At 34.2% G+C, this 25912-nt stretch overlaps 1 long non-coding RNA gene and 2 other non-coding genes across 3 annotated transcripts in view; 2 read left to right on the top strand and 1 right to left on the bottom strand.

Annotated features, from left to right (window-relative positions):
• LOC125620390 overlaps positions 1 to 1120 on the top strand; it is a 2356-nt gene extending 1236 nt beyond the window's left edge. The window contains exon 2 of the long non-coding RNA XR_007352018.1: positions 113 to 1120. This is a non-coding gene — a long non-coding RNA (uncharacterized LOC125620390). The remainder of the gene's footprint in view (positions 1 to 112) is intronic.
• Positions 1121 to 9086: 7966 nt separating this feature from the next.
• Positions 9087 to 9191, top strand: LOC125610467. Its single transcript, XR_007340484.1, has one exon. It is a non-coding gene; the product is annotated as a U6 spliceosomal RNA (small nuclear RNA).
• A 3700-nt stretch (positions 9192 to 12891) lies between these two features.
• LOC125610450 lies at positions 12892 to 13003 on the bottom strand. The gene has a single exon (XR_007340469.1). It is a non-coding gene; the product is annotated as a U6 spliceosomal RNA (small nuclear RNA).
• Between the last annotated feature and the right edge of the window lie 12909 nt (positions 13004 to 25912).

Raw genomic sequence — 25912 nt, 5'->3', positions numbered from 1 at the left:
GTGGGGGCGGGGAAGGGGAGCGGGGCTCGGCGCCTCCTGGCCGCCACCACAGCGCCCCGGGAACTGCGGGTTACCCAGGCGGCCAGCCCTCACCCCCGGTCCTGGCCCTCAGGCAGCGGTCCGCGAGGAGGCGGCAGCCACCCCACTGGATAGTTCTGGCGACCTGTGCCTGAGGACTGGGGCCGAAGGGCGGCGTGGGAGCAGGAGTGATCGGGCGGGTGAGTGCCTAGCTCTCTGCAGAGGTGAGCTGGCGGCAGGGCGACTGGAGCAACTCGGTGCCCAATGCCAGTGCCAGCACTCCGTTCCTCCTCCCCCCATGACAGCTGAAGAGAGACGGTCTCTAAGCCTGACGTCCAACTGAGAGGAGACAAATGCCTCTTTAGCTTCTTAGCCCCGGCACTATTCAGAAAGTTACCCTGTGATTTTTGTCTTTCTCTCATAAATTACTAGAGGTACAGGACCAAAAATGCACGTTCATTCCGAAAGACCCTCAGCCTGAAACACAGTGAATTAAAGGACTGTTTAGAACACCTAGAGGGAATCTTGTTGTTGTTGTTGTTTTTTTCAATCCCAAACAGTTCAGAAAATCCACTTGAGATCTTAAGCGATGCCTCAAAAGAATAAAACTCCCCAGATTTGGGTGTAGGCTCGGTAAATTAGGTTTCAGGAAAATGTTTTTGCCATCTGCTGTAGAAACATTATGAGAACTTCAGGTGTTAGGATGTGGGTTTGGAATTTTCTGTGTTGTCTTTAATCCTCACAGACATGAAAACAGCTTGGTAATGCCCCGCAAGCGAGCAAAGGTTATCCTTGCCACCACAGCACCTGTGAAAGCACAAGTGGAACTCACATATTTTCCTTCCTGAGTTCTAAAATGGCTTCTGAACTGTCCAGAGGTACCAGCATATACGGGGGCGGGAGAGGGGGGTGGCCACCGGGAACAGGAGAGTTTGTACACTTAAAAACACACACACACATATTATTATTATATTAAAATTTTTGCATCTAACTTTCCCCTATCCTCATCTTCATCAATCCAAGAAGAATTTTAGTGCAGGCCTACTTAATAATTTTTATATACTGCCTTTTTCTCTTCCCTCACCACCACCCCAAACACACACACACACACAGACACACTCACACACACACACACACACACCCCAGCCAAAAACATCAACTCTTTAAGGGAAGAAGTAAGAAACTACCAATCCTTATCCAACTACACGTCATTTATTTTGAGCACTAATAAATCCTACAATCAATGCTATGAAAAAAATAGTTCACCAAGACCTCAAACACCTTTAACGGGTGTAATTAGTGATGTTGTCTTTTAACATGAAATCAATGGGACAGATTCTGGAATTGATAGGTGAAAAACTCAAAATTCTTCCTGGAAGTATTTGGAGACAGAGGCTTCTGCTCCTTGTATTTCATCGTACAATAGTCTTTTAGGAAAAAAACAGATACTTTTTCTTGACCATATATAAAGCAGTATCATGTAGACCAATTTTATTTTAGTTATATGCCTTAAATCTTCAAATTACTTACATGAATAGTGAAAATTCACATATAAAGGAAGACTGCCAACATCTTTTAATGTTGAATTTTTAATTTAGAAATTCAACCAAATTATCATAACCATATTAAAATACAGTCCCCTCCTGTGTTCCCTTCAGTGTTCTGTTTGCTTAAGCTGTTGAAAAAGAAGTCTTCCCTGAGTTTAAAAAGTATGCTTTGGATACCTGACTTCCTAAAATAAAAAATAACTCACTGATATTTAGGAATAATTATTCTATCATTTGACAATTCTGTATATAGCTAATGTAACAGTACCTCCTTCTTACATTTTGGAATTATTATATTGTACATTTTGGGCTCCTTCGAGCCCACGTAGTTCATGTTCCATAGTTTTCTCCCCTAGATGTTTTTGTTAAAAAGTAACTGCCTCCAATGATACAGCAACATTCTGATGCCCATTCTGCTAATTCAAACACTTAAGACCAAACCTATTCAGACTATTTAAAAATGACATGTGTTTCTTCTATTGTCAAAGTTTAGAACACATATGAATAAATAAAATCATTTGGAAGCCTAGAATGGTTTACAAACCAATAACAATCTTATATTGTGTTGATGATTCAATATAAATAAAATACTTATATATTAGAAGAATAATTGTGATCAAATTATTAAATTAAGCAGCACCTGATGATGATTAACAATATATATTCCCTTTTCAATACTCAAATAAGTGTGTGTTGTGGTATGCTTTTTAATTGTGAAAGATAATTTTACATAATAATCATCATAAGGAAAAAAAAAGTAATTGAACACCCCAGAATCTCTTCTTCAATGTTAAGTAAAACAAAATTAAGAATAGTGGTTAACTCCCTTCTTCTTCTCCTCCTTCTTCTTCTTCTTCTTTTTTTTACTTTTTCTTTTCTTTCTTTTTTCCTCTTTCTCCTCTTTTATTTATTTATGTTTTGCTTCCATATTTTAGATAATGAACAAAAAAAATCACATGTAGAGATTTTTTCTTTATTCCAATTTTTCTTTATTCCTACTTCCTCAGCCATCTCTCTATTCTCAAAATTTTCTTGAACTTTTTAGTTTTCATCCCCATTAATTCAAATTTATCATAGGCCTGAGTCAAAACACATTCATTTTTTATTTAAAATAAAGGTAAGTGAAAAAAATGGATATTAAGTTATATATATTTTGTGTATTTATGTTTGGAATATAAGTTAGTTGAAATTCTAAAATGTTTAATATTTTGACATATGCTAAGATTTTTAGCATAGAATCAAAATGTAAAAAACTCTAAATTTAATTTTTACTCTTCAGAAAATAATTTAACATAGTTTAATTTGTCATAATAAGAGAAAGGTAATTGTTTTAACTAATAAAAAGTTAAATTATTAATACTTATAGAAAATATGAAGAGAAGACTATGATATCAAATCCAAAGCAATTTTTAGAAAATAAATTACTCTTGATAGTAAATCACATATTTTAATTTTGGAGTACATTATTTTATAGTTACATTTTGTACTTGGCACATGGACTAACATTTTCTGTGTTTAAATTTTTCTATTTTATGTAATAAACAGGTAATCAAAATAATGGGGTTTTTTTGGTCCTGTTATGTGAGAATTTTTTAAGATATACATGTGTATGTTGAGATATTTCTTACTAAAATTCAATACTAAACAAATGGGCATTTTGAACAGAAACTGCCAATTTATCTTACATTACTATTTTAAGGTATTAAATTATGATCGTATACAGAAATATAAGCTGACAATTTTGGAGGATGTTTGTGAGATCATTTTCATTAATGAGCCAGGGAAAAATAAAAATTAAAATCTGAATACTGGCATGCACGGTGCGTTGGGTTCGATCCTCAGCACCACGTAAAAATAAAATAAAGATGTTGTGTCCACTGAAAAAATAAATATTAAAATATTTTTAAAAAATAAATATTAAAAAAAAAAAAAATCTGAATACTGAAACAATGATGCAGTTCTACCTGTTATTATTTCACATTCTTATCATGAGACAAATACATATAAAACCCACTTACCATTCACAATTTGTAAAGTTCAAGTATTAGAAATAGAATTTTGATGGTGATAAGAGGAAGAATGGATAATTTCAATGTTTTAGATAGTAATAGCTCTAGATTAATTAAATATTAGTTATGTGATGGATAATTTGCTAAAGAATCCAAAAGCAAAGATGAAACAAGACTAAAAGATATTTGCCCAAGAATCAAAATGCAGGACAAAGAAGACCAAAAAGATTTTTTTCATTATATCACAATAATAAATATAAGCAAATTAGTTTTCCTACATGAACAATTTTCTAGTTTCCTGTGAAATTTTCCACTATTTTCATTTGGATAATGTTTTAAAATACAAAGCAATGGACCTCACTATTTATAGTAATATGTGTAACTCACATACATATTTAACTTACATACAACAGACACATGTTCTACCCCAAAATAGCAGCACCAAGCTTAGCACCATTCTGAAAGGGTTAGTGGATACAGCTGGACATCTGGACTAGACTGAGGGGACTGTCCAATGTGAAGTCAAAATAGGGCCACATAGGAGAGAGCATTGAACTGCCTGAATGCTGGCTAATTTGCTCAAAAGTAATCAAAATGGCTCTGAGCTAGGATAGTTATTTAAATATGTGATGTACCTCCTGGAAAAGCAAATAGATCTATACAAAATCAGTTAAAAGAAGGAATATTTTATTTTTAGTCTAGAGGGACATAACAGATATAAGAAAAATTTTAAGGTGGCAATATAATAAAGAATTGTACATATCAACATCAGTTGAAGATCAATAATTGCTTTCAAATTCTTTTAAAAGACTTACTTATCATGTTTTAAAGATTTTAAATGCACAATTTTAAAAACATGGCTATTACTTAAGAATACCAATACATATTAACTTATTAATATTCTAATTTTTAAAATTCCCATGAAAAAGTACTCCAAAATACTTTTTGGTCATCAGACCTTATTGAAAGAACTGATACCATACGCTGAGGTCAACAAATAAAATTTCTGGCTTATCTACATAGAAAAATTTAAAGATCAGTGCTTTCTAAGGAAAATATTATCTCAAAATACAAGGATGAAGATCTGTGAATTTTTAGTTCTACTTTCTTTATTCCTATAAGGAGATTATATTTAGAAACAATGTAATATTAATATGAGATTGCAATAGTAAAGTAATATTTTATATTACTTTGAGTTTAAATATATAGAATTTAAACAATAGAACAGTGTATGGCTGCTGTGAGTTTATTCTACTTATCAACAAAACATACTGAAGAGAAATCAGATCAAAACAGACATAAAATTCAAGCTACAGGATAACAATGATATTAAATCAACTGACAGAAAAATTATCTGACACAAAAATCAGTTCAGGGTAAAGGAATAGGAAGGGAAAATTTTTAAATCTCTTTCCATTAGTCAAAAAAATTATTAGTTTCTTATATAATACTGTAGAAAATTAAATCTTAAGCATTTATGAAAGTGTTATGAACATCCTAAAAATAAGTGGTCTCTTTTTAGGAAGTGTAATAGTAATTTATCTGAGAGGATTCTCTGAAAATGTTTTAATGTAATTATGAATATTTTAGCATATAAAATGTGCTTGACAGAATTTTGAATTATATTTAATTTGTCATCATTTGTAGACTAGTAAGTCATATACATATAAAAATAAGCAGTATTTTATTAAATATCTTTTTTGGGTACTTTTTAATTTGTTTTCTTGTTCATTCAGTTTACATTTCAATGGGAGAAAAGAAACACATAAGCAAGTTAATAAACATTTATCTTACATCTGTTTTACCTAGTTTAATATTCATAACCTCTTTATGGGTTGTTATATTTTTATCCCATTTTACAAATCAGAAAAATCAGATTTGATGATGAGCAAGTAACTTGTCCATAGTCAAACTGGTAATTTATAGCACAAGACAAACTCATATCTTTTTCTATTGCACTGTGACCAAATGGAAAGATCTTTCACAAAAATTGCCACAAATAATTCAACAAAATGATCACACGTTAAGACCCCATTATTATGACACCTAATAGGTTTATGATCTTTGGGACTAATTATATCTGAGGCTTTCAACATCTGTAAAATGGGAGCAATATTACCTAATTTTCCTTGTTATTGTAAATAATAAATGAAATGTGTGCAATGTTCTGGATACTCAATAAGCCGTTATCATTATGGAAATTCAAAATAACAATTTTAAATAAGCAACTTAAAAACTATTAGGGTAAATAAAGATATGGCAGACACATAACAATTGGGAAGTAAGTGAGATATAAGCAAGTGTATGATAGTATGTTGCATAGATGGCACCAAAAAGCAGCCTCATTAGGGAAACTCTTATTAGAAGGCTAATGATGAATATCCCACTGTAGAAAACTTCTTGTACTAAAAAGAAAAGGAAAGACTACCCCAAAATAACTGTTTATCTTTCTAATTTGTAATCTCTGGGAATGTCTATATTTAACAAACATATCCAGCAAACATTGGAAAGTGACTACATGGACAGAAAATTTATTATAAAATCATACATAAGTAGGTATTTTGAAAGATGTCTTTTATTATTTTGGAATAAGTGAATATGATACTCTGACTCAAATAAGAATAGAAAAATAGCAAGCAGTTCATAAGCATTACAAAATGGCACCCATAATTAGTAGTCAGTAGAGGATAGAGAATGGCTTTAGAGTCAAATATTTTTAATTCTGGTGTTTACTATGCATCTTACCTTGGAACAGGCACTAAACCTTTGACCTTCAATTTTTTCATTTGTAAAATGAGTATAATAATATTTACTTTACAGTATTGTAATACTCATAAATAGTATTTATTAGCAATCTACTTCAAACTCTTAATATAGGAAATATGGAAGGTTATAAACAAACAGGTTTCCTGAGATGTAGATTTAGTGTTATTTGTCAGAAAGGAAAAAAAAATTCCTCTTAGATGACCACAACCCTAGTAATACATTTGCCAGTTAAACATGAAAACTTCAAGTTAAGACCTAAAGTTATCACTCTAAACAACTTTATGCACCTGTGCTGTGCATGTGATCAATTTATATATGCATTCTTTTTTAAAAACAAAAGAAACAAAAGGAAAATAGCTATCTATCTACTGCCCTTTACTTAATACGAAGATGATGATGACTACAATTATAGCTTGTTACTTACATTTTTAATTTATATAGCTCCTTCTTGGAGTATTGAAAAGAGATTGTTTTCTTATTTATCTTGCTCCATAAGAATAGGGAAATGTGTTTCTTTTGGACAACTCACTAACCCCAATTCCTAGCATGATGCCTACACATGACAGGTGCCCAGTAAATACATGTTGAATGATCAAAGAAAGTAGATGAATGATAGGATAAAGAAATCCTGGCTGGGGATGTAGTTTAATGAAAGAATGCTTGCCTAGCAGGTGCAGGGCCCTGGGTTCAATCCCCAGCACTGAAAACAAATTAAAGAACACTATTTTATAACCAACAATGTAATACTTGATTAGAAACCATTATATGAAAGTTTGCAGAAAAACTGGACATCTATATGATCTCAAAGTATCACCCCTAAAATTATCATAATAAAATGATTTGATATGTGCTTCTTCTGCCCACTCCCCTCAATGCTGGGATGGAACCCAAGGCCTCATGCATGCTAGACAAGCACTCCACTACTGCGAGGATATCCCCAGCTCTTTCCAAATTTATTTTGAGATAGGGACTTGCTTAGTTGCCTAGGCTGGCCATGAAATCCCACCTCAGCCTCCTGAGTAGTTGTATTACAGGGGTAGGCCACCATATCTAGCTTTTTCTTCAGGGGTTGGGGGGAGCAGTATTTCCCTATACTGCCTAGGCTGGCCTGAAACTTTGGGGCTCAAGTTTTCCTCCTGCCTCAGCCTCCTGAGTAGCTGGGACTATAGGTTGGCATGCCATCAGCTATAAATAGCACCCTCGATACATACCACCTCTGGTACTAGGGATTGAATCCAGGGTGCTTTACCACTAAGCTACATCCCAGTCCTTTTTATTTTGAATTTTTTAAATATATTTTAATCCAGGGTCTTGCTAAATTGCTGAGGCTGGCCTCAAACTCATAATTCTCCTGTCTCAGCCTTCTGAGTCTCTGAGATTACTGATGCATGCACCACTGTGCCCAGTGGCATATGTCTCTTGATGGATACAGTGGTAAGTACACAATATTACCTGCAAAATATTCTTGCCAAGAATGTATAACCTGGGGCTGGGGTAGTGGCTCAGCAGTAGTGTTCACCTAGCACATTCAAGGCCCTGGGTTTGATCCTTAGCACCACATAAAAAAATAAATAAATAAAATAAAGGTATTGTGTCCAATTACAACTAAAAAAAAAATATTAAAAAGAATATATTTAAAAAAAATAGAATGTATAATTAATTATGAAAAGTTAATTATATAAATACAGACTGAGACATTCTTTTTTAAAGCTTTTTATGAGACAATTGAGTAACTTTTTAAAAAAATACTATCCCCACTATTATATATAATTATATATACCAATGAGAAGGAAAAATATTATCAAAGAAGAGTAGTCCAAAATTGTTATAGATTAAAAGCGAATATGGAGGGGCTGAGGGTGTGACTCAGTGGTAGAGCACTTGCCTTGCATGCATAAATAAATGAATAAAACAAAATGTCTGTAAATAACTAAAAAAATTTTTTAAAGTGAATATGGAGATAATATATGCATCAACAATGCATGAACTTATCATGGATTCTCAAATATGAGACAGTTTTAAAGAACTTTTTTGAATAAATATGGAATATAGATTAGACATGATTAGTTTATCAATGCTAAGTTCTTGGGTGTGATAATAGCATTGTGATTATGTAGGAGAACATCTTTGTTCTTAGAAGATATCAAGAGCTTGTTGTTTGAAAAGATTAATAATATTTACAACCTATAGCTAGATTAATGAAGAAATGGAGAAAGTGAAAATTAATTACTACAGATATTTAAGGGATAAAGGGAAATATTACGAACACATTTATTTTTAAAAAGTCTCCTCTCTAGAAAAATTTAAGTGTAAATACAGTATTGTTAATTTGGTGCACTATGCTGTACAGTATATCTCCAGAACTTATTTAAGTGTAAATACAGTATTGTTAATTTGGTGCACTATGCTGTACAGTATATCTCCAGAACTTATTTACTTTGCATAACTAAAATTTTGTGAGTTTATCCTTTTTTAAAATCCTTTATGGAGTACACATATATTCACAATTAAAAAAAAGAAATTGAATTCTTAGTTTAAAACACTGTGGAAAAGAAAACTGCAGGCACATATGACTTCATTACTTAATTATATCAAACTTTTTTCCCCCTGCACTGGGGATTGAACCCTGGCCTCACAGATACTAAGCAAGTGCTTTGCCACTGAGCTAAACCTCCAGCCCCAATTTTACCAAACTTTTAAGGAAAAAACGATACTCCATAAACTGAAAAAAATAGAGGAGGTCTAAGTGCTCACTTTAACATCACATATGCTAACAACTGGAATGATGCAGAGATTAGCGTGGCCCCTGGGCAAGGATGACACACAAATTTGTGAAGCATTCCATAAAAAAATAGAAGAGATAAGAATTATTTCCAGCTCATTTTATTCTATCAGCACACTTTATACTCAATCTAGGTATCATAAGAAAATAAAACTACAGAGTATACCTCATGAACATAGACACACAAAATCTTTTCTTAAAATAATCATGTATTTTGAGATGGTGTCTGTTTTTCACAGACTGATTTTAAACTCATGGACTCAAGTGATCCTTCCCCATAAGCTACAGCACATGTCACAGCACCTAGCATAAAAATTCTTAATGAAGTATTAGCAAATAAAATTCAGCAATATGTACTAGAGCTTGAGAAAATGAAGTTTACCCAGAAGCCCAGGGCTGATTTAACATTCAAAAGGCAATCAGTTTAATTTACTACATTAACAAAACATAAAAGAAAACTATGATTATCTCACTAGATTTAGAAAAAAAGTATTTGCAAAGCACAAAACCCATTCATGATTAAAAAAAAACAAACTCTCAAAAAATAGGAAGAAAATAGAACTTCTTCAATGTCAAATAGGCATTTAGGCAAAATGTAGAGCAAAATTGTACTTAATTTGTGTGTGTGTGTGTGTGTGTGTGTCTGTCTGTCTGTGTGTGTGTGTGTGTATGGTGTCTGGAGATCAAACTCAGGGCCTAGAACATGCCAGACAAGTACTATATCACTAAGTTATACCCAGCCCAGTACTTAATTTTTAGTTTGAATGCTTTCCTCCTCAGATCAGGAAAAATGATAGGATATACACTCTTAACACTTCTATTTAATGCTATACTGGCTATCTTAGCCAGCTGGCTCTAGCACATTATAAAAATGCACATAACCTTTGATCCAGCAACTCTACTACTAGGAATTTACCCTAAGGAATTCTAAATTTTCTAGATTAATTTGTACAGTTGTTTCCTTGACATCTCTTATTGTGTGTCTGATAGGCATCTCATATTTAGGATATCCCAAACTAAACTGTTAAATTTTATTTTATAAAACCTGTTTTATTTCCTGTATTTTCTATCTCACTAAATAACTTATTATCACCCAATTAATCAGGATAATGAATCTTTTTTTTTCTTTTTTTTGTGATGGGTGTGGAATCTAGGGCTTTACCCATGCTAGGTAAGTACTCTACCACTGAGCTAACCCCAGCCCAGAATAATCAATCTTGACATTTTCTCTTATACCATTTAAACTATTAGCAATTTCTCCTGATTGCACATATATAAATATATGTGTACACACATACATATATATGTATTATGAGTTTGATGACTTCTTGCATTCATCATCATTGAGTCTCATTGGCGCTAATTAGGTGACATAAGAATCTCTGAAATAATCACTGTGGTTTTGTCTTACCAATATGAAGTCATGCCCATCTTGGGGCATTGAGTCAATTCCATCCAAGTGTCTGGATAAATGGATACCAGAAAAAAGACAGATTTGCAGTATTATAACCCAAATCGGTCTCATAAACATTAAGTAATTTGACAAGCATATAGTGGAACTAAGTAGGAGAAAAATAAATAAATTTAGCATTTAATCTTATGATGGTCTATAAATGTTTTCAAATTTTAATTACTTTATGGAACCTATAAAAATCCTTGGTACGTGTTTTTTTTTAAATATTGTTTTAGTTGTAGATGGACACAATACCTTTATTTTGTTTATTTTTATGTGGTGCCAGGATTGAACCCAGTGCCTCACGCATGCTCAGTAAGCGCTCTACCACTGAGCTACAACCCTGGCCCTAGAAATATTTTTAATTACCTAGAGCCAGTGTGTTCTTTTAAAAAAATCAGATTAATGCTTAATAAATCTTTTTCACATTGAATAGAACAATGATAATATATGCAAATTCATGATACATTTATCTAAATGGTAAAAAATGCTTTTGTTTCCTAAGATGCTCTTAATTCAGTTTATATACTTAAAAACATAAATGAAGACCTGGTCTAAATCTTTGTGCAAGTATCCTTTTCAACTTCTCTTCAGTTTATTATTGATTTTGCTGGCTTCTTCAGTAGACCTCAAGAGAATAGTTTTCTTCATTTGAAATACATAATTGCCAAATAGGGCATAGTTCTAAACTTCAAACAGTCATAGTCTTATAAAATTCACCCTGACTAAACAAGGATGGAACTGGAGATCATTAAGTGAAATAAGCCAGACACAGAAATAAAAATATCACACTATCTCATTCATACTTGGAATCCAAAAAAGTTGATCTCAGAAGATGAGAGTAGATTGGTGGCTATCAGAGACTGGGGAGAGTATGGAGGAAGGAAAGATGGGGAAAAAAATGATCAATGGGTACTAAATTATAGTTAGAAGCGTGAATTTCTGGTGTGCTATTGCATAGTAGGTTGACTATAGATAATAGTAATATAGTGTATGTTTCAAAAATTTAGAAAAAAATATTTTGAATGTTTTTTAAATTTATTTTTTTAAAAAAATAGTTGTAGATGGACACAGTCTGTGCCTTTGTTTTTTATTTTTATATAGTGCTGAGGATTGAACCCAGTGCCTTACAGGTTCTAGGCAAGTGCTCTATCACTGAAATACAACCCTAGCCTCTTGAATTTTTTTTTTCTCTTTTTTGGTGACTTCTTCATATATTTTTGAAATATTTTTTGGTTGTCAATGGACCTTTATTTTATTTATTATATGTCGTGCTGAGACTTGAACCCAGAGCCTCATACATGCTAAGCAAGTGCTCTGCCACTGGGCTACAGCCCCAGCCCCTCTTGAATGTTTTTGAAGGTTGAAGATATAGATGTTTAACATTATGCAGCATATACAAGTATATAAGTATCACATGGATATCAGCATGGTACCCCTACTAATGGTATAAATTTTACATTTTTACATATCCGTAAAAAATAAATTTAATTTTTAAAATTACCCTATATAACTGAGATAACTACCTTATACACAAAATTTCAAATGAATTATTTTTATTTTTTTAAAAATTTTGAGACAGGGCTGGGGATGTGCGATAGCCAGCGGTAGCACGCTCGCCTGCCATGCGTGCGGCCCGGGTTCCAGCCTCAGCACCACATACAAAGATGTTGTGTCCGCCGAAAACTAAAAAAAATAAATATTAATATTCTCTAAAAAATTTTTTTTTTTTAATTTTGAGACAGGGGCTGGGGATGTGGCTCAAGTGGTAGCGCGCTTGCCTGGCATGTGTGCAGCCTGGGTTCCATCCTCAGCACCACATACAAAAAAACAAAGATGTTGTGTCCGCCGAAAACTAAAAAAAATAAATAAATATTTAAAAAAATTCTCTCTCTCTCTCTCTCTCTAAAAAAAAAAAAAAATTGAGGCAGGGTCATGCTCAGTTACCCAGGTCTCATTAAGTTAGTGAGGCTGGCTTTGAACTTGCAATCCTCCTGCCTCAGCCTTCTGAGTCACTGGTATTACAGATATGTGCCACTCTGCCCAGTGAATTATTATTGCCTTTTTTTTTTTTCTTGATGAGTCACCACTGAAGTGCTTTTATTGGCAGTATGTCTGAACGTACAAAAAAATTCTCAGCTGATGGAACAAGGTAGTCACAATTACAGATGATAATAGGAATAGAGGACAGGGGACGCGGCTCAAAAGAAATCAACATCATATGGGGCATCTAGGTCACAATATTCCACAATGGCCCTTGGGTCTCCATGAACCATCCTGTTGCAAGGTTTCCCAGAACAATCACCCTGGCCTTGAAAAAATACAGAAAGCTTCACAAATTCTCGAGCCATCCTTGCCCAGGGGCCATGCTAATCTTATCTGTATCGGTCCAAATTTAGTATGTGTGCTGTATGTGCGAAGTGAGCATTACTATTGCTTTTAAAAGCGATAAATTCTTTACATTTAAACATAGGTGAGTACTACCATTCAAGGAGGTTATCTCTGTTGGATGCAATTTATAAATTCAGTATACATGTATAATCACACCCAACTATATGTAATGTAAAAGGATTACAATAAAGGCTAAGATGTAGTCAAGAAGACAGAGTTGGTTTTTGCCTATATGGAATCACATTTATGTAGATGTGGTTTGTGCTGCCTGCATATGACCTAGCCACTTAAATATAGTTCTTTTTTTTAGTCAACTCCAAATGTCTTGATCCTATTGACTCCCTTGTCCTCAGATATAAAAGTGCTAATGTCTTTTAGCTGTTTGTTGTTGTTTTTATTTATTTTTTTTTTTGTGGGTTTGTTTGTTTGGCATGTGTGTATATGCATCCTGAGGATTGATCCCAGGGCCTCATGCATGCTAAGCATGCACACTACCACTGAGCTACACTCCCAGCTGTCTTTGGTTCTTAACATCCTCACCTTTCCTTGTTTTTCCCTTAATCTTGCCCATTTATTTGTAAAATCATTCCTTTATAAACTCTCTTAAGTCATTTTGATTATGCCACCAGTTTTACTTTAATTATTATAACCTATCTCAACATGGAATCTGAATGAAGGATGAAGTTTGATATGTTCAGCTCTTACTAAACTATAACTTTGCTTGTGTAAATACATTAGAGGGCTATAGGCTAATCTTCAAAAATAGCATTGCTTAGACCAGTTACATGAAGGAAAGACCAAGTTTAATTTTTTAATATTATATTCCTTGTAACTGACACACTGTAATAAATATTTGCTCATTTATTTATTTAACAAATATTAACTGAGTACCTGTTGTGTTTCAGACCCTGTTTAGGCTCTACCAACAGAAAAAATGGACCAAGTCCCTCCTCATCTGAAATGAATAAAAGTTTCAATCCACACATAGGTCCATGTGGTCTTTTTTAAAAAAAAATATTTATTTTCTTTTAGTTGTAGTTGGACATAGTACATTTATTTTAATGTGGTGCTGAGGATCGAACCCAGAGCCTCACATGTGCTCTACTGCTGAGCAACAACCCCAGTGCTCCATGTGGGATCAAAATAGCATTTACATTAAAAAAAAGAAAGAAAAAAGAAAAGAAAGCATGCAGTAGACAAATAAATTTGGGAAACAATTACTCAAAAGTTGAATTGATTTTTGTTGAAGATTTTTGTAGTTACTTTAACAAACAAATATAAATTTCTAAGAGGGTATTGGTGAATATGCAGTTTCCCAAGCTTTGAAATCACAGAACCCCCTTTTCAAGGAACAAAAAACAACATTTCAAAATAGGCTGTAACATTTCGGGAGAAGAACATGGTTGTTGCTTTGAATTTTTTAACCATTTTAAACAAATTTTGACTAGAAATACAAATTACCTGTCTGATCCACACCCAATTGTCAGTTGATTTTAAAAATGTACAACATTCAATGACCTTTATGAATTTAAGAGGAATTCATGCCTCTTTTAGAAGATACAAATGAAATTTAAATAGTTTTACAGTTGACTCATGGGGTGATATATAATTAATAAAATATTTTCAGAAAATAATTTGCTCTTCAAAGAAGTATGTAGGACATTAAAACATAATAATTTAAAAATTATCAAAATTGAATTCAGGGACATATCAACAAAACAATCTAAATTACTGATTCACCAGGATGACCTGATGCACAAACCATATATCTTCACTATTTTGTGTCTTATGTGTTTTTTTGTTCCCAGAAGTGGTTCTAGTTCTACTTCTTAATCAGTGTGGTTTTGAAAAAAAAAATTCTCATCTCTAAGCCTCAGTTTCTTTAACTACAATATGAGATAATATAGCTATTTCAGAGGATTAAATGAAGTTATATATATGAAATTCTTCTCATGAGATTACAGACAAGGAGAACAGGCTAGAATGATTCATGTGGTAATGGGTTAGTTGGATATTTTAGTTAAAACTCATGTTTAATTTAATATAGATAGTTAAATATAGAAATATTTATAGATATATGTATGTACATGGGTTAGTATATGCACATATATTTGTTCTGTCATCTGAGAGAGCCTAGAATAAATGACATCCCAGAGGCACTAAGCACAGTTAGTGCCTAGATTTTGATATTTAATATCATTCTCCATAAAAAGGAACCAAGGGTCTTTGAAGAAATGGCTGATTCTAGGACCGGGGTAGGAAATACATAAGATGAAGCTGGGTCATTTTATACTGTTAGAAAATAAGGAATTGGCGGGGCTAGGGTAGTGGTTCAGTGGTAGAGTGCTTGCCTTTCATGCATGAGGCCATGGGTTCGATCCTCAGCACCACATACAAATAAATAAATAAATAAAATTAAAGATATTGTGTCCATCTACAGCTAAAAAAATATAAAAAAGAAAAGAAAGAACGTTCAAAGAGAATCCCTGTGGGTGCACACAACTGATGAGATGTGGTCAAAGGAACACAGAGGCCAATTGAAAGAACTCACAATGACCAAAGTTAGAAAAATTTGAGCAATTAAGTAAATACAGCAGCACTGAATTATGCAAATATCAATTTAATATCCAGTGATCCATACTGATACAAATAAATGATTGAATAAGTTAAGAAATTGGGAAGAATAGACACATACCTAATGCAGAAGAATTCCAAATATTTCGATAACTCCCCACTCCTTAAGTGAGAGCTGCACATAGTGATTTGCTTTTAAAGAATATATATAGGGGGCTGGGGATGTGGCTCAAGCGGTAGCGCTCTCGCCTGGCTTGCATGCAGCCCGGGTTCGATCCTCAGCACCACATACAAACAAAGATGTTGTGTCCGCCGAAAACTAAAAAATAAATATTAAAAAATTCTCTCTCTCTCTTTTAAAAAAAAAGAATATATATAGTAGGGAAAGGTGAAGAGAGAAAAGAGTAGCTTTGCAATGGAAAAGCCTAAAAAATACTACTTTATAGTCATCTAATTGAGGTCAACATCAAAAGTCCTAAGTTATGTTGATGGTATGTAACCTTGACAGAATGTGATGAAAATCAAATTTTACATTTGTAATATTTTTCTAGAAACCTTATATAATCTGTCTACTCATGACAAAAACAGTAGACAAATTTTAATAGTTATCTTACAATATACCTGAGTAGTCCTCAAAACTATCAAGGCCTGCAAAAATAAAGAAAATCTGAGAAAATGTCACAACCAAAGCAACCTAAAAAAACAATATAACAATGTAATGAGGGATGTCAGATGGGATCATGGAACAGAAAAAAGACCTTAAATAAAAACTAAGGAAACATGAATAAACTATAGACTTAATAATAATGTATTTACTAGTTCATTAACTATAATAATATAATAATGTATAAGATTAATGACAGGGAAAGCTGTGGGGATGCATATGGGTACTTTGTACTATCTGCTCAATTTTTATGTAAACCTATACCTATTCTAAATAATAAAGTCTTACTTAAAAATGCTTCTCATATTACCCAGTATATGAAAGGTGTTCAATAAGTACTATATAATCATTGTTATCATTAATTAGTAATACTAATGATATAACCCATGTTTTTCCACTTGGCACCAGTTAATGTTCACAAACATAATCTTATTTACAATAATCATCATTATTTCAATAGACGCTATTATAGCATAGATAAAAAGCATTTTAGATTTCGAGAAAAGCACAGAGATGAAAAGCCTGGCTCTGAAACTTTACAAGCTTTGTTACCTTAGAGAAGTATTTACTTTACCTCTCTAATTTCCTCCTTTTAAAAATTGGGCTAAAAATAGTACCTACAATAGGGCTGGGGTTGTGGCTCAGCAGTAGAGTGCTTTCCTAGCACATGTGAGGCCCTGGGTTCCATCCTCAGCACCACATAAAATAAAATAAAGGTAATGTGTCCATCTACAACTAAAAAATAAATATTTAAGAAAAAAATAGTACCTACAATAACTACATATTGCTAGAATAATATGAGACAATGTAAATATTCATTTGTTCATTTTACTAATTTTTATTGAGTGCCTACAATGAGGAAAACCAAGAAATAAAAGAGTTCTTAGGGTGGGGGGAATAGAGATTGGGAATAGTGGGAATTCAGTTATGGATCTGTTAAATTTGATGTTTATTGGCTATCCAAATGGAAAAGTACAATAAATGTTTATATGTGAATGTCTTGAACACAGAGAAGAGGTCAAGGTTGGAGATAAAATTTATCTTTATAGTTTTGTATCTGAATAAGTACACCTGGAGAACATGCCAACACTTTGAGCTCCAGTACAAAAAGAATACAAAAGGGGCTGGGGCTGTAGATCAGTGGCAGAGTGCTTGCCTAGCATATGTGAAGCACTGGGTTCGATCCTCAACACCACATAAAAATAAATAAAATAAAGACATGCTGTCCACCTACAACTACAAAAAAATTAATTTAATTTAAAAAACAGCAAAAAAAAAAAAAAAAAGGCTAAGGAGAGAGAACCAGAAAGGTGAGGAGAAAAATCAGAAGACAACATCACAGATAAAAGAAAGAAAAGTTCAAGAATAAAAGTGTTGAATGTTACGGAGATACCCAGTAAAATGAGGAAATATTACCCATTGGTTTTGGTAATAGCAAGGTAGAAGAAAAAATTTGGTGAAGTGATAGGGATAGCAGTCAGAATGAAATAGGGTTGAAGAGTAAATGCAAGATGAAGAAGAGTGAAAAATGTGTAGAGACCAGGTTGAGAATTTCACTGTGAAAGGGAACAAAGAAATGAGGTGGTAGCCAAAGGTGAATTTACTGCCAAGGGAAGACTTCTAAAAGTGGGATACTAGAGTGTGTTCTTAGAATTGGAATGATACCATGGAAAGTAAGAAATTCATCATACAGCAGGGTATTAAAAAGATTTTGTTATTGTTTCTTTGTTGTTGTTTTTTGGGGGGGTACTGTGGATGGAACTCGGTGACACTCAACCACTGAGCCACATCCCCAGCCCTATTTTGTATTTTATTTAGAGACAGGGTCTCACTGAGACAGGGTCTCACTTAGCACCTCACTGTTGCTGAGGCTGGCTTTGAACTTGTGATCCTTCTGTCTCAGCCTCCTGAGCTGCTAGGATTACAGGCATGCACCACCGTGCCCAGCTTATTGTTTTTATTTATTTGTTTTAGTTGTTGTTATAAGACCTCCAATCTTGCACCTCCAAAATCTCACCCAGCTATGCCTGGAATCCAGAGAATATCTCAAGTGAGATCAAGAATAACTCATCTTCTACCATGTGTCTTGTACTTGCTAGACTCTCTTTGGTAAAATCTCTTGACCTCCAACAGGTGGAGATATAATGATGCCTCTGCATTGCTACTAGTCCTGAAGTTCAGTTTGAGTCTTCTGATGTCCTTTCCAAAACCATTGTATCTTTGCTCCCAAAGCTGCTAATGCCAATATACCAAAATCCTTTAGTTGCCAAAATTCTAATGAATTTCTTAGAGTTTTCAATGGGCAATATTTGGAACAGAGAAGAAAATGCCTTTCTCCCTCACTTTATATACATGGAAAACAAGCAATGCTGATTGTAACCCAGGGCCTCCTATAGTAATTTGTGAAAGTAGCCTGTTCTGTTTCCAGATAAAATGCCTTTCCCTAAGGAGCTCAAACTTAAGTCCATTAGCTGGGCCTGATCTTTAGGACACACCCCATCCTGTCTTCCCAATTGTTTTTTTCACCCTGTTGCTTTTAAAATCTCTTTATACTCCTCTAATTTTATGCACAGCAATTCCTACAAATTCCTAGTTCATCTAGCAGATTGGTTTTTAAAGTCTAAATCTCAAAAATGGGAATATAATCTAGGCTAAAACCAGAAATTTATCTAAAAATCAGTGTGGTGTAGTATACCAAAGAGGGGGTAGTGGGAGTGGTCTGCTCTGATTGAAGGCCGTAAGTGGGTAAACCTAGTAGAGAAAATTTGAACAACAATATAAAACTGACTAAATGTAGATCTTTCTACTATCACAGTGCACCAGCAATTCTAAACCATGTCAGTGACAAAATACCTGCTCCTCCATGTATCTTGTTGTTCTAAGTTCTAGATAATTGTGCAGTTACACTATGATTTTTAAATTTTTTTTTTAGTTGTAGATGGACACAACACCTTTATTTTATCTATTTATTTTTATGTGGTGCTGAGAATCGAACCCAGTGCCTCACAAGTGCTAGGCAAGTGCTCTACCTCTGAACTATGATTTTTAATAATATATATGTAAGCTTTGTTCAGCACATTTATTATTTAAACAATATATTTGACATGACAGTTAATTGGGAGTCAGCCTCCAATGCAATTAAACTCAGCTACACATTTTTCTTTTAAGAAGTTCACAATGGAGGGGAGGGGAGGGGAGGGGAGGGGGGATAGTAGAGGATAGGAAAGGCAGCAGAATACAACAGACACTAGTATGGCAATATGTAAATCAATGGATATGTAACTGATGTGATTCTGCAATCTGTATATGGGGTAAAAATGGGAGTTCATAACCCACTTGAATCAAAGTGTGAAATATGATATATCAAGAATTATGTAATGTTTTGAACAACCAACAATAAAAAATTTAAAAAAAAAAGAAGTTCACAATGGTTCAGACTTGCTGTGAACACTGAAGATGCTCTAACCTCTTTTCTTTAACCACCATAGTACTATATATTTGTGTATTTCAACAATTCATTTATTATAAATAACGATAGTAGATTTTATAAAGATGAAGAAACAGAATTTGGGTTACTTCGATTCTGTCATTTTCTTTTGTTTGTTTTAAAAATATTTTATAGTTGTAAATGTACAGCATGCCTTTATTTTATTTTATTTTATGTGGTTCTAAGGTTTGAACCCAGTGCCTCACACATGCTAGGCAAGCACTACCACTGAGCTATAGCTCTAGCCTCAATTCTGTCATTTTAAATGAATATGTCCCAGTGGCTTGGGAGGCTCAGGCAGGAGGATGGCGAGTTCAAAGCTAGTCTCAGCAACAGTGAGGCACTAAACAACTAAGTGAGACCCTGTCTCTAAATAAAATACAAAATAGGGATAGGGATGTGGCTCAGTGGTTGGGTGCCCCTGAGTTCAATCCCCAGTACCCCTCCAAAAAAATGAGCAAATGATTTGAATAAGCAGTTCTCAAAAGATAATCAAATGACAGAATATATGAAAAAATTATCATTATCACTAATCATCAGGGAAATGTAAGTCAAAACCTCAGTGAGATATCATCTATCCCCATTAGAATGACTATTCTTTTTTTTAATATTTATTTTTTAGTTTTAGGTGGACACAATATCTTTATTTTATTTTTATGTGGTGCTGAGGATCGAACCCAGTGCTTCACGCATGCTAGGTGAGCGTGCTACTTGAGCCATATCCCCAGCCCTAGAATGACTATTTAAAAAAAAAAAAAAACACCAAATATAATGCTGGCAAGAATGTGGGAATAGGAAACTCATACATGTTGGTAGGAATGTAAATTAGTATAGCCATTATGGAAAACAGTATGAAGGAAGGTTCCTAAACTGAAAACAGAACTAACATGATGCAGCAATCCCACTACTAGGTATATATCCAAAGGAAATGAAACCATTACATCAAAGAGATACAAGGATTACAATGTTTACTACAGTACTATTCATAATAACCAAGATATGGAATCAATCTAGGTGTCCATTGATGGATGAATAGATGAAGTGTGGTACATACACAAAATGAAATATTTAGATATAAAAATAAGTGAAATTCTGTCTTTGTGGAAACATGGATGGAACTGGAAGACGTTATTTCAAATGAAATAAGTCAGGCATAGAAAGACAAATACTAAGTCCTTTGGGTATAGACCAAGGAATGGGATAGCTGGGTCAAATGGTGATTCCATTCCAAGTTTTCCAAGGAATCTCCATACTGCTTTCCATATTGGCTGCACCATTTTGCAATCCCACCAGCAATGTATGAGAGTGCCTTTTCCCCCCACATCCTCGCCAACACTTATTATTGTTTGTATTCTTAATAGTTGTCAATTTGACTAGAGTGAGATGAAATCTTAGAGTAGTTTTGATTTGCATTTCTCTAATAGCTAGAGATGTTGAACATTTTTTCATATATTTGTTGATTGATTGTATATCACCTTCTGAGAAGTGTCTGTTCAGTTCCTTGGCCCATTTATTGATTGGGTTATTTGTTATTTTAGTGTTTAGCTTTTTGAGTTATTTCTATACCCTAGAGATTAATGCTCTCAAGTGCAAGTTGAAAAAATTTGCTCCCAAGCTGTAGGCTCTCTATTCACATCACAGATTGTTTCTTTTGCTGAGAAGCTTTTTAGTTTGAATCCATCCCATTTATTAATTCTTGATTTTAATTCTTGCGCTATAGGAGTCTTATTAAGGAAGTAGGGGCCTAATCTGATATGATGGAGATTGGGGCCTACTTTTTCTTCTATTAGATGCAGGGTCTCTAGTTTAATACCTAGGTCCTTGATCCACTTTGAGTTGAATTTTGTGCAAGGTGAGAGATAGGGGTTTAATCTCATTTTGTTGCATATGGATTTCAAGTTCTCCCAGCACCATTTGTTGAAGAGGCTATCTTTTCTCCAATGTATGTTTTTGGTGCCCATACTACAGGTACACAGCCACATCAATGTTTATTGCAGCACAATTCACAATAGCTAAACTGTGGAGCCAACCTAGATGCCCATCAGTAGATGAATGGATAAAGAAAATGTGGTATTTATACACAATGGATTCTACCCAGCAATAAAAGAGAATAAAATCATGACATTTGCAGGTAAATTGATGAAGTTGGAGAATATAATGCTAAGTGAAGTTAGCCAATCCCAAAAAACCAAATGCTGAATGTTTTCTCTGATATAAGGAGGCTGATTCACAGTGGGGTTGGGAGGAGAAGCATGTGAAGATTAGATGAACTCTAGATAGAGCAGAGAGGAAGGGAGGGGGCAAGGGGTGTAAAAAAGATGGTGGAATGAGATGGACATCATATCCCTAAGTACATGTATAAAGACATGAATGGTGTGAATATACTTTGTATACAACCAGAGATATGAAAAAAATGTGCTCTATATGTGTAATATGAATTGTAATACAGTCAGCTGTCATATGTAATAAATTAGAATAAAAAATAAAATTTTAAAAAGCTAAGAAAAAATAAGAAAGACAAATACTAAATGTTCTTTCTCATATGTGGAGGCTGAAAAAGTTCATCTCATAGAAGTAGAGAGTATAATAGTGATTGCTAGAATCTAGAAAGGGGGGTGGGGAGAAAAACATATGAAGCAGAGCTGTAGGAAGAATGAAAATACCAGAAGAGTAACTAGGTAGGTAAGTACAAAAGAAGTTAGATTTTTAAAAAGCAATGATAATAGCATCTTGTGAGATTTATTACATATGTAGAAATAAAATATATGACAACTGTCATAAAGGGAGGAAGGGGGATAAATAGAATTAAATTGTTGTAAGAGTCTTCTATTTGTGATAGAAGTACTGCCTATATTTACTATCTGTGTTAGTAAGCTTTCTGCCACTATAACAAACACGTGATATAATCACTTTATAAAGAGAAAAGTCTTCTATTGGCTCAGTGTTGGAGGTTTCAGGCCATGATTGGGTAAACCCATTGCTTTTAGGATTCTTGGAAGAAGGGCAGCACCCCATAGTGGAACACATAGTATAGTAAAACTATTCACCTCAGGGTCAATACATGAAACAGAGAAAGTAGAGGGATTTGGGGTCTCCCTATTCCCTTCCATGGCACTTCCAGAATGACCAGAAGACCTCCCACTGAGACCCACCTCTTCTAGTTTCCAACACCTCCCAAAATCACCAATCTAGGGATTAAGACTTTAACACATGGGCTTTTGAGGGAAATTTTAGATCCAAACCACAGCATTCCAAAAGTCCTGGCCCCCAAAGGCTCATGTCCATTTCACAATGCAAAATACATGTCTCTCTCCAAGAATCCCTAAAGTCTTAACTGTTCTAGAGTTGATCAAAAGTTCAAGTCCACAGTCTCCTTAAAAACTCAAGGAAAACTCAGCTATGAGCCCCTGTAAAAATAAGAACATGACGTTTTTCCAAGATACAATGCACAAGATAAACATTTCTACTCAAAAAGGAAGGATTAGTGAAATAATAAGGAGGGATGGGATCAAAACAAGACTGAAACCCTACAGGGCAAACATTAAACCCTAAAACTCCATGACCAGTATATGGAGCACATTGTGGTAGGATTTAGGCTTCTAATGGGTTTGGGTAGCCTCATCTTTATGGTCTTTCTGATTGCAACACATATGGCCTCACTCTGGGGCAGACTTTTCCAGCTTCCTGTAGTTCTCCTTGGCAGACATTCCATGTTCCTGGCATCTCTAACTAACTAGGGTCTCCACTGCTGCTTCAACTTCACTCTCACACTCAAAACTAATTTCCCTGTTAGGGACTGCTTGCAGGGAATCTAATTCTGCCGCATCCTGCCTGAACTTCCAGGCTTTCCTTGGAAATCTCAGTGGAAACCCATGACTCCATAACTCTTCCATTCTACGTATCTATAAAACCAGCATCCTGTGGACAATGCCAAGGTTGGCTGCTGGCATGAACTCTACCTAGGCCCACTTGAACCACAACTTCAGCAGTTTCTGAATACTTTGGTGACTAAAACAAATCTCAGGGAAATGTACCTAAGGTGGTCTTGGGAAGGGAGGGTGCCTCAATTATCTTATCTGTAGACTGGAAAGTTTCTGAAACAAAATTGTAGTTCTACATTTCTGAAACTATGATGGCTATGGACTTGCCAATTTCTGTGATTCCCTCCAGGCATCTTTCTTATTGTCTTGGTGCAAAGAACTTGACTTATACTCTTCCATTTATGTATGTATGTATGTATGTATGTATGTATGCATGCAGGCAGGTATTTTGAGGTACTGGGAACTGAACCCAGGGCCTCACACATGCTAAGGAAGCACTCTTGTCCTGAGCTGCATCCCCTGTCCTTTTTATTCTATTTTGAGGTAGGGTCTCACTAAGTTGTCCAGGCTGGTCTTGAATTTGTGATCCTCCTGCCTTAACCTCCCAAGTGGCTGGTGTTACAGGCATGCACCACCATGTCTAGCTATACTTGGCTTCTTTTTAATGGTGTTATTCTATTTAGCAACCGTACCCTCCTTGGTCAAAATTTTACCTATGCTCCTTTTCTGGCTGACCCCCCCCACACACACACACATTTTTTTTTATCTTTCTGCTTTATTCCTCTTTGCTTCCAATTCTCATTGTAAATGAGAATACCCATGCCATTGCCTGAATACTGTGCTGCCTCGAAACATCCCACCCCCAATAACTAGTCTATCACCTTTAAGTTCAGCATTTTGTCTTAGACATGAATAAAATGCAGTCAACATGCAGTTAAATTTTTTGCTTGTTATAGCACAGGCAGCCTCTAATCCAGTTCCCAACAGAATTCACATTTCTATATGAGACTTTTTTTTTTTTTTGTAGTGCTGGAGATGAAACCCCATGCCTCACACATGTCATGTAAGTGTACTACCACTGAGACACAAACCCAGCCCCATCTGAATCCTTATTAGCATAATCTTGAAGAAGAATAAGATTTTAAGTTACTATAAAGGTACAGTAATTAATATATTTTTTGCATTAGCACAATAGATATATAGACCAGTAATAGTACAGTATTCTATTGACTTGAGAAAGAGATCCAGACATGCTGTCACCTGATTTACAATGAAGTTGTAAATGCAATTCAGTAAGAGGAGAATTTTTTTAAAGCAAATAGTGCTGGACTAATTGGATGTCTGTATGAGAAACAATGAAACTTACCCCCTAACTCATACCACCTATAAGAATAGTTGAGATGAAACATGCATCTAAATGTGAAAAGACAATAAAGTTTATGGAGAAAAACATAGAAGAATATCTTTACAATCTTGTGGTAGGCAAAGATGTAAACAGGGCACAAAGATACTATAACTAAAATAAAAATTAATAGCATACATCATTAAGAACCTTAGTTCTCTGGGAGCTATGGTACACATCTGTAATCTAAGCAACTTGGGAAGCTGAGGCATGAGGATACAAGTTCAAGGCCAGCCTTGGTAGCTTAGTAAGACTTCTCATAATAAAAATAATAAAAATGTCTAGGGATATAGCTCGGTAGTAGAATATCCTTGGCACAATCCCCAGGAAAAGAAGGAAAGAAAGGAAACCAGAAAAAGAAGAAAGAAGAACCTCAGTTCATAAAAAAAATACCAGTAACATAGTAATAAGAAAGGTTAACAGTCCAACTAAACTACTCATAATATATAAATGTACTTTGTATATGCTGAATAAAGAACTCCTACAAATAAGACAAAGAAAAACACATTTTAATTTTAAAGCTGACAAAAAAATCAAACAGACCCACTTAAAAGATTTCCAAATTGGCAATTAGTTTCAATAACTTTATCATAAGGAAAATACAATATAGAACTATAATGAGTTATCACTTCATATTTACCATAATAGCTAATGATAAAAAGGATTAAGAATACTGGATATTAAAGAAGACGTAGATCACCTTGAACTCTTAAGACATTGCTGGTGAGTATAAATTAGTAAACTACTTAAGAAAACGTTTTAGCAGTATATTCTAAATCTAAAAAGTTAATTCAGTTCAAGAGAACACATCCAAAAGAAGTTAATGCATATACCTATCAAATAATGAAACAACATAACAACATATGTGAAGAATGCTTACATACTTTTATTTTATTGTAGAAAAAAACTGGAAACAATGCAAACATCTGTGAACAACAGAATGGATAAACAAATCATGATAAAATCATAGAAGAGACTTCTTAATAATAAAAAAATAC

This window comes from Marmota marmota, unplaced genomic scaffold (genome assembly GCF_001458135.2).
Source record: "Marmota marmota marmota unplaced genomic scaffold, marMar, whole genome shotgun sequence".
NCBI classification, from domain to species: domain Eukaryota; kingdom Metazoa; phylum Chordata; class Mammalia; order Rodentia; family Sciuridae; genus Marmota; species Marmota marmota.
The sequence above is the reverse complement of the archived record's forward strand: the minus strand, read 5'-3'. Positions and strand labels throughout refer to the sequence as shown.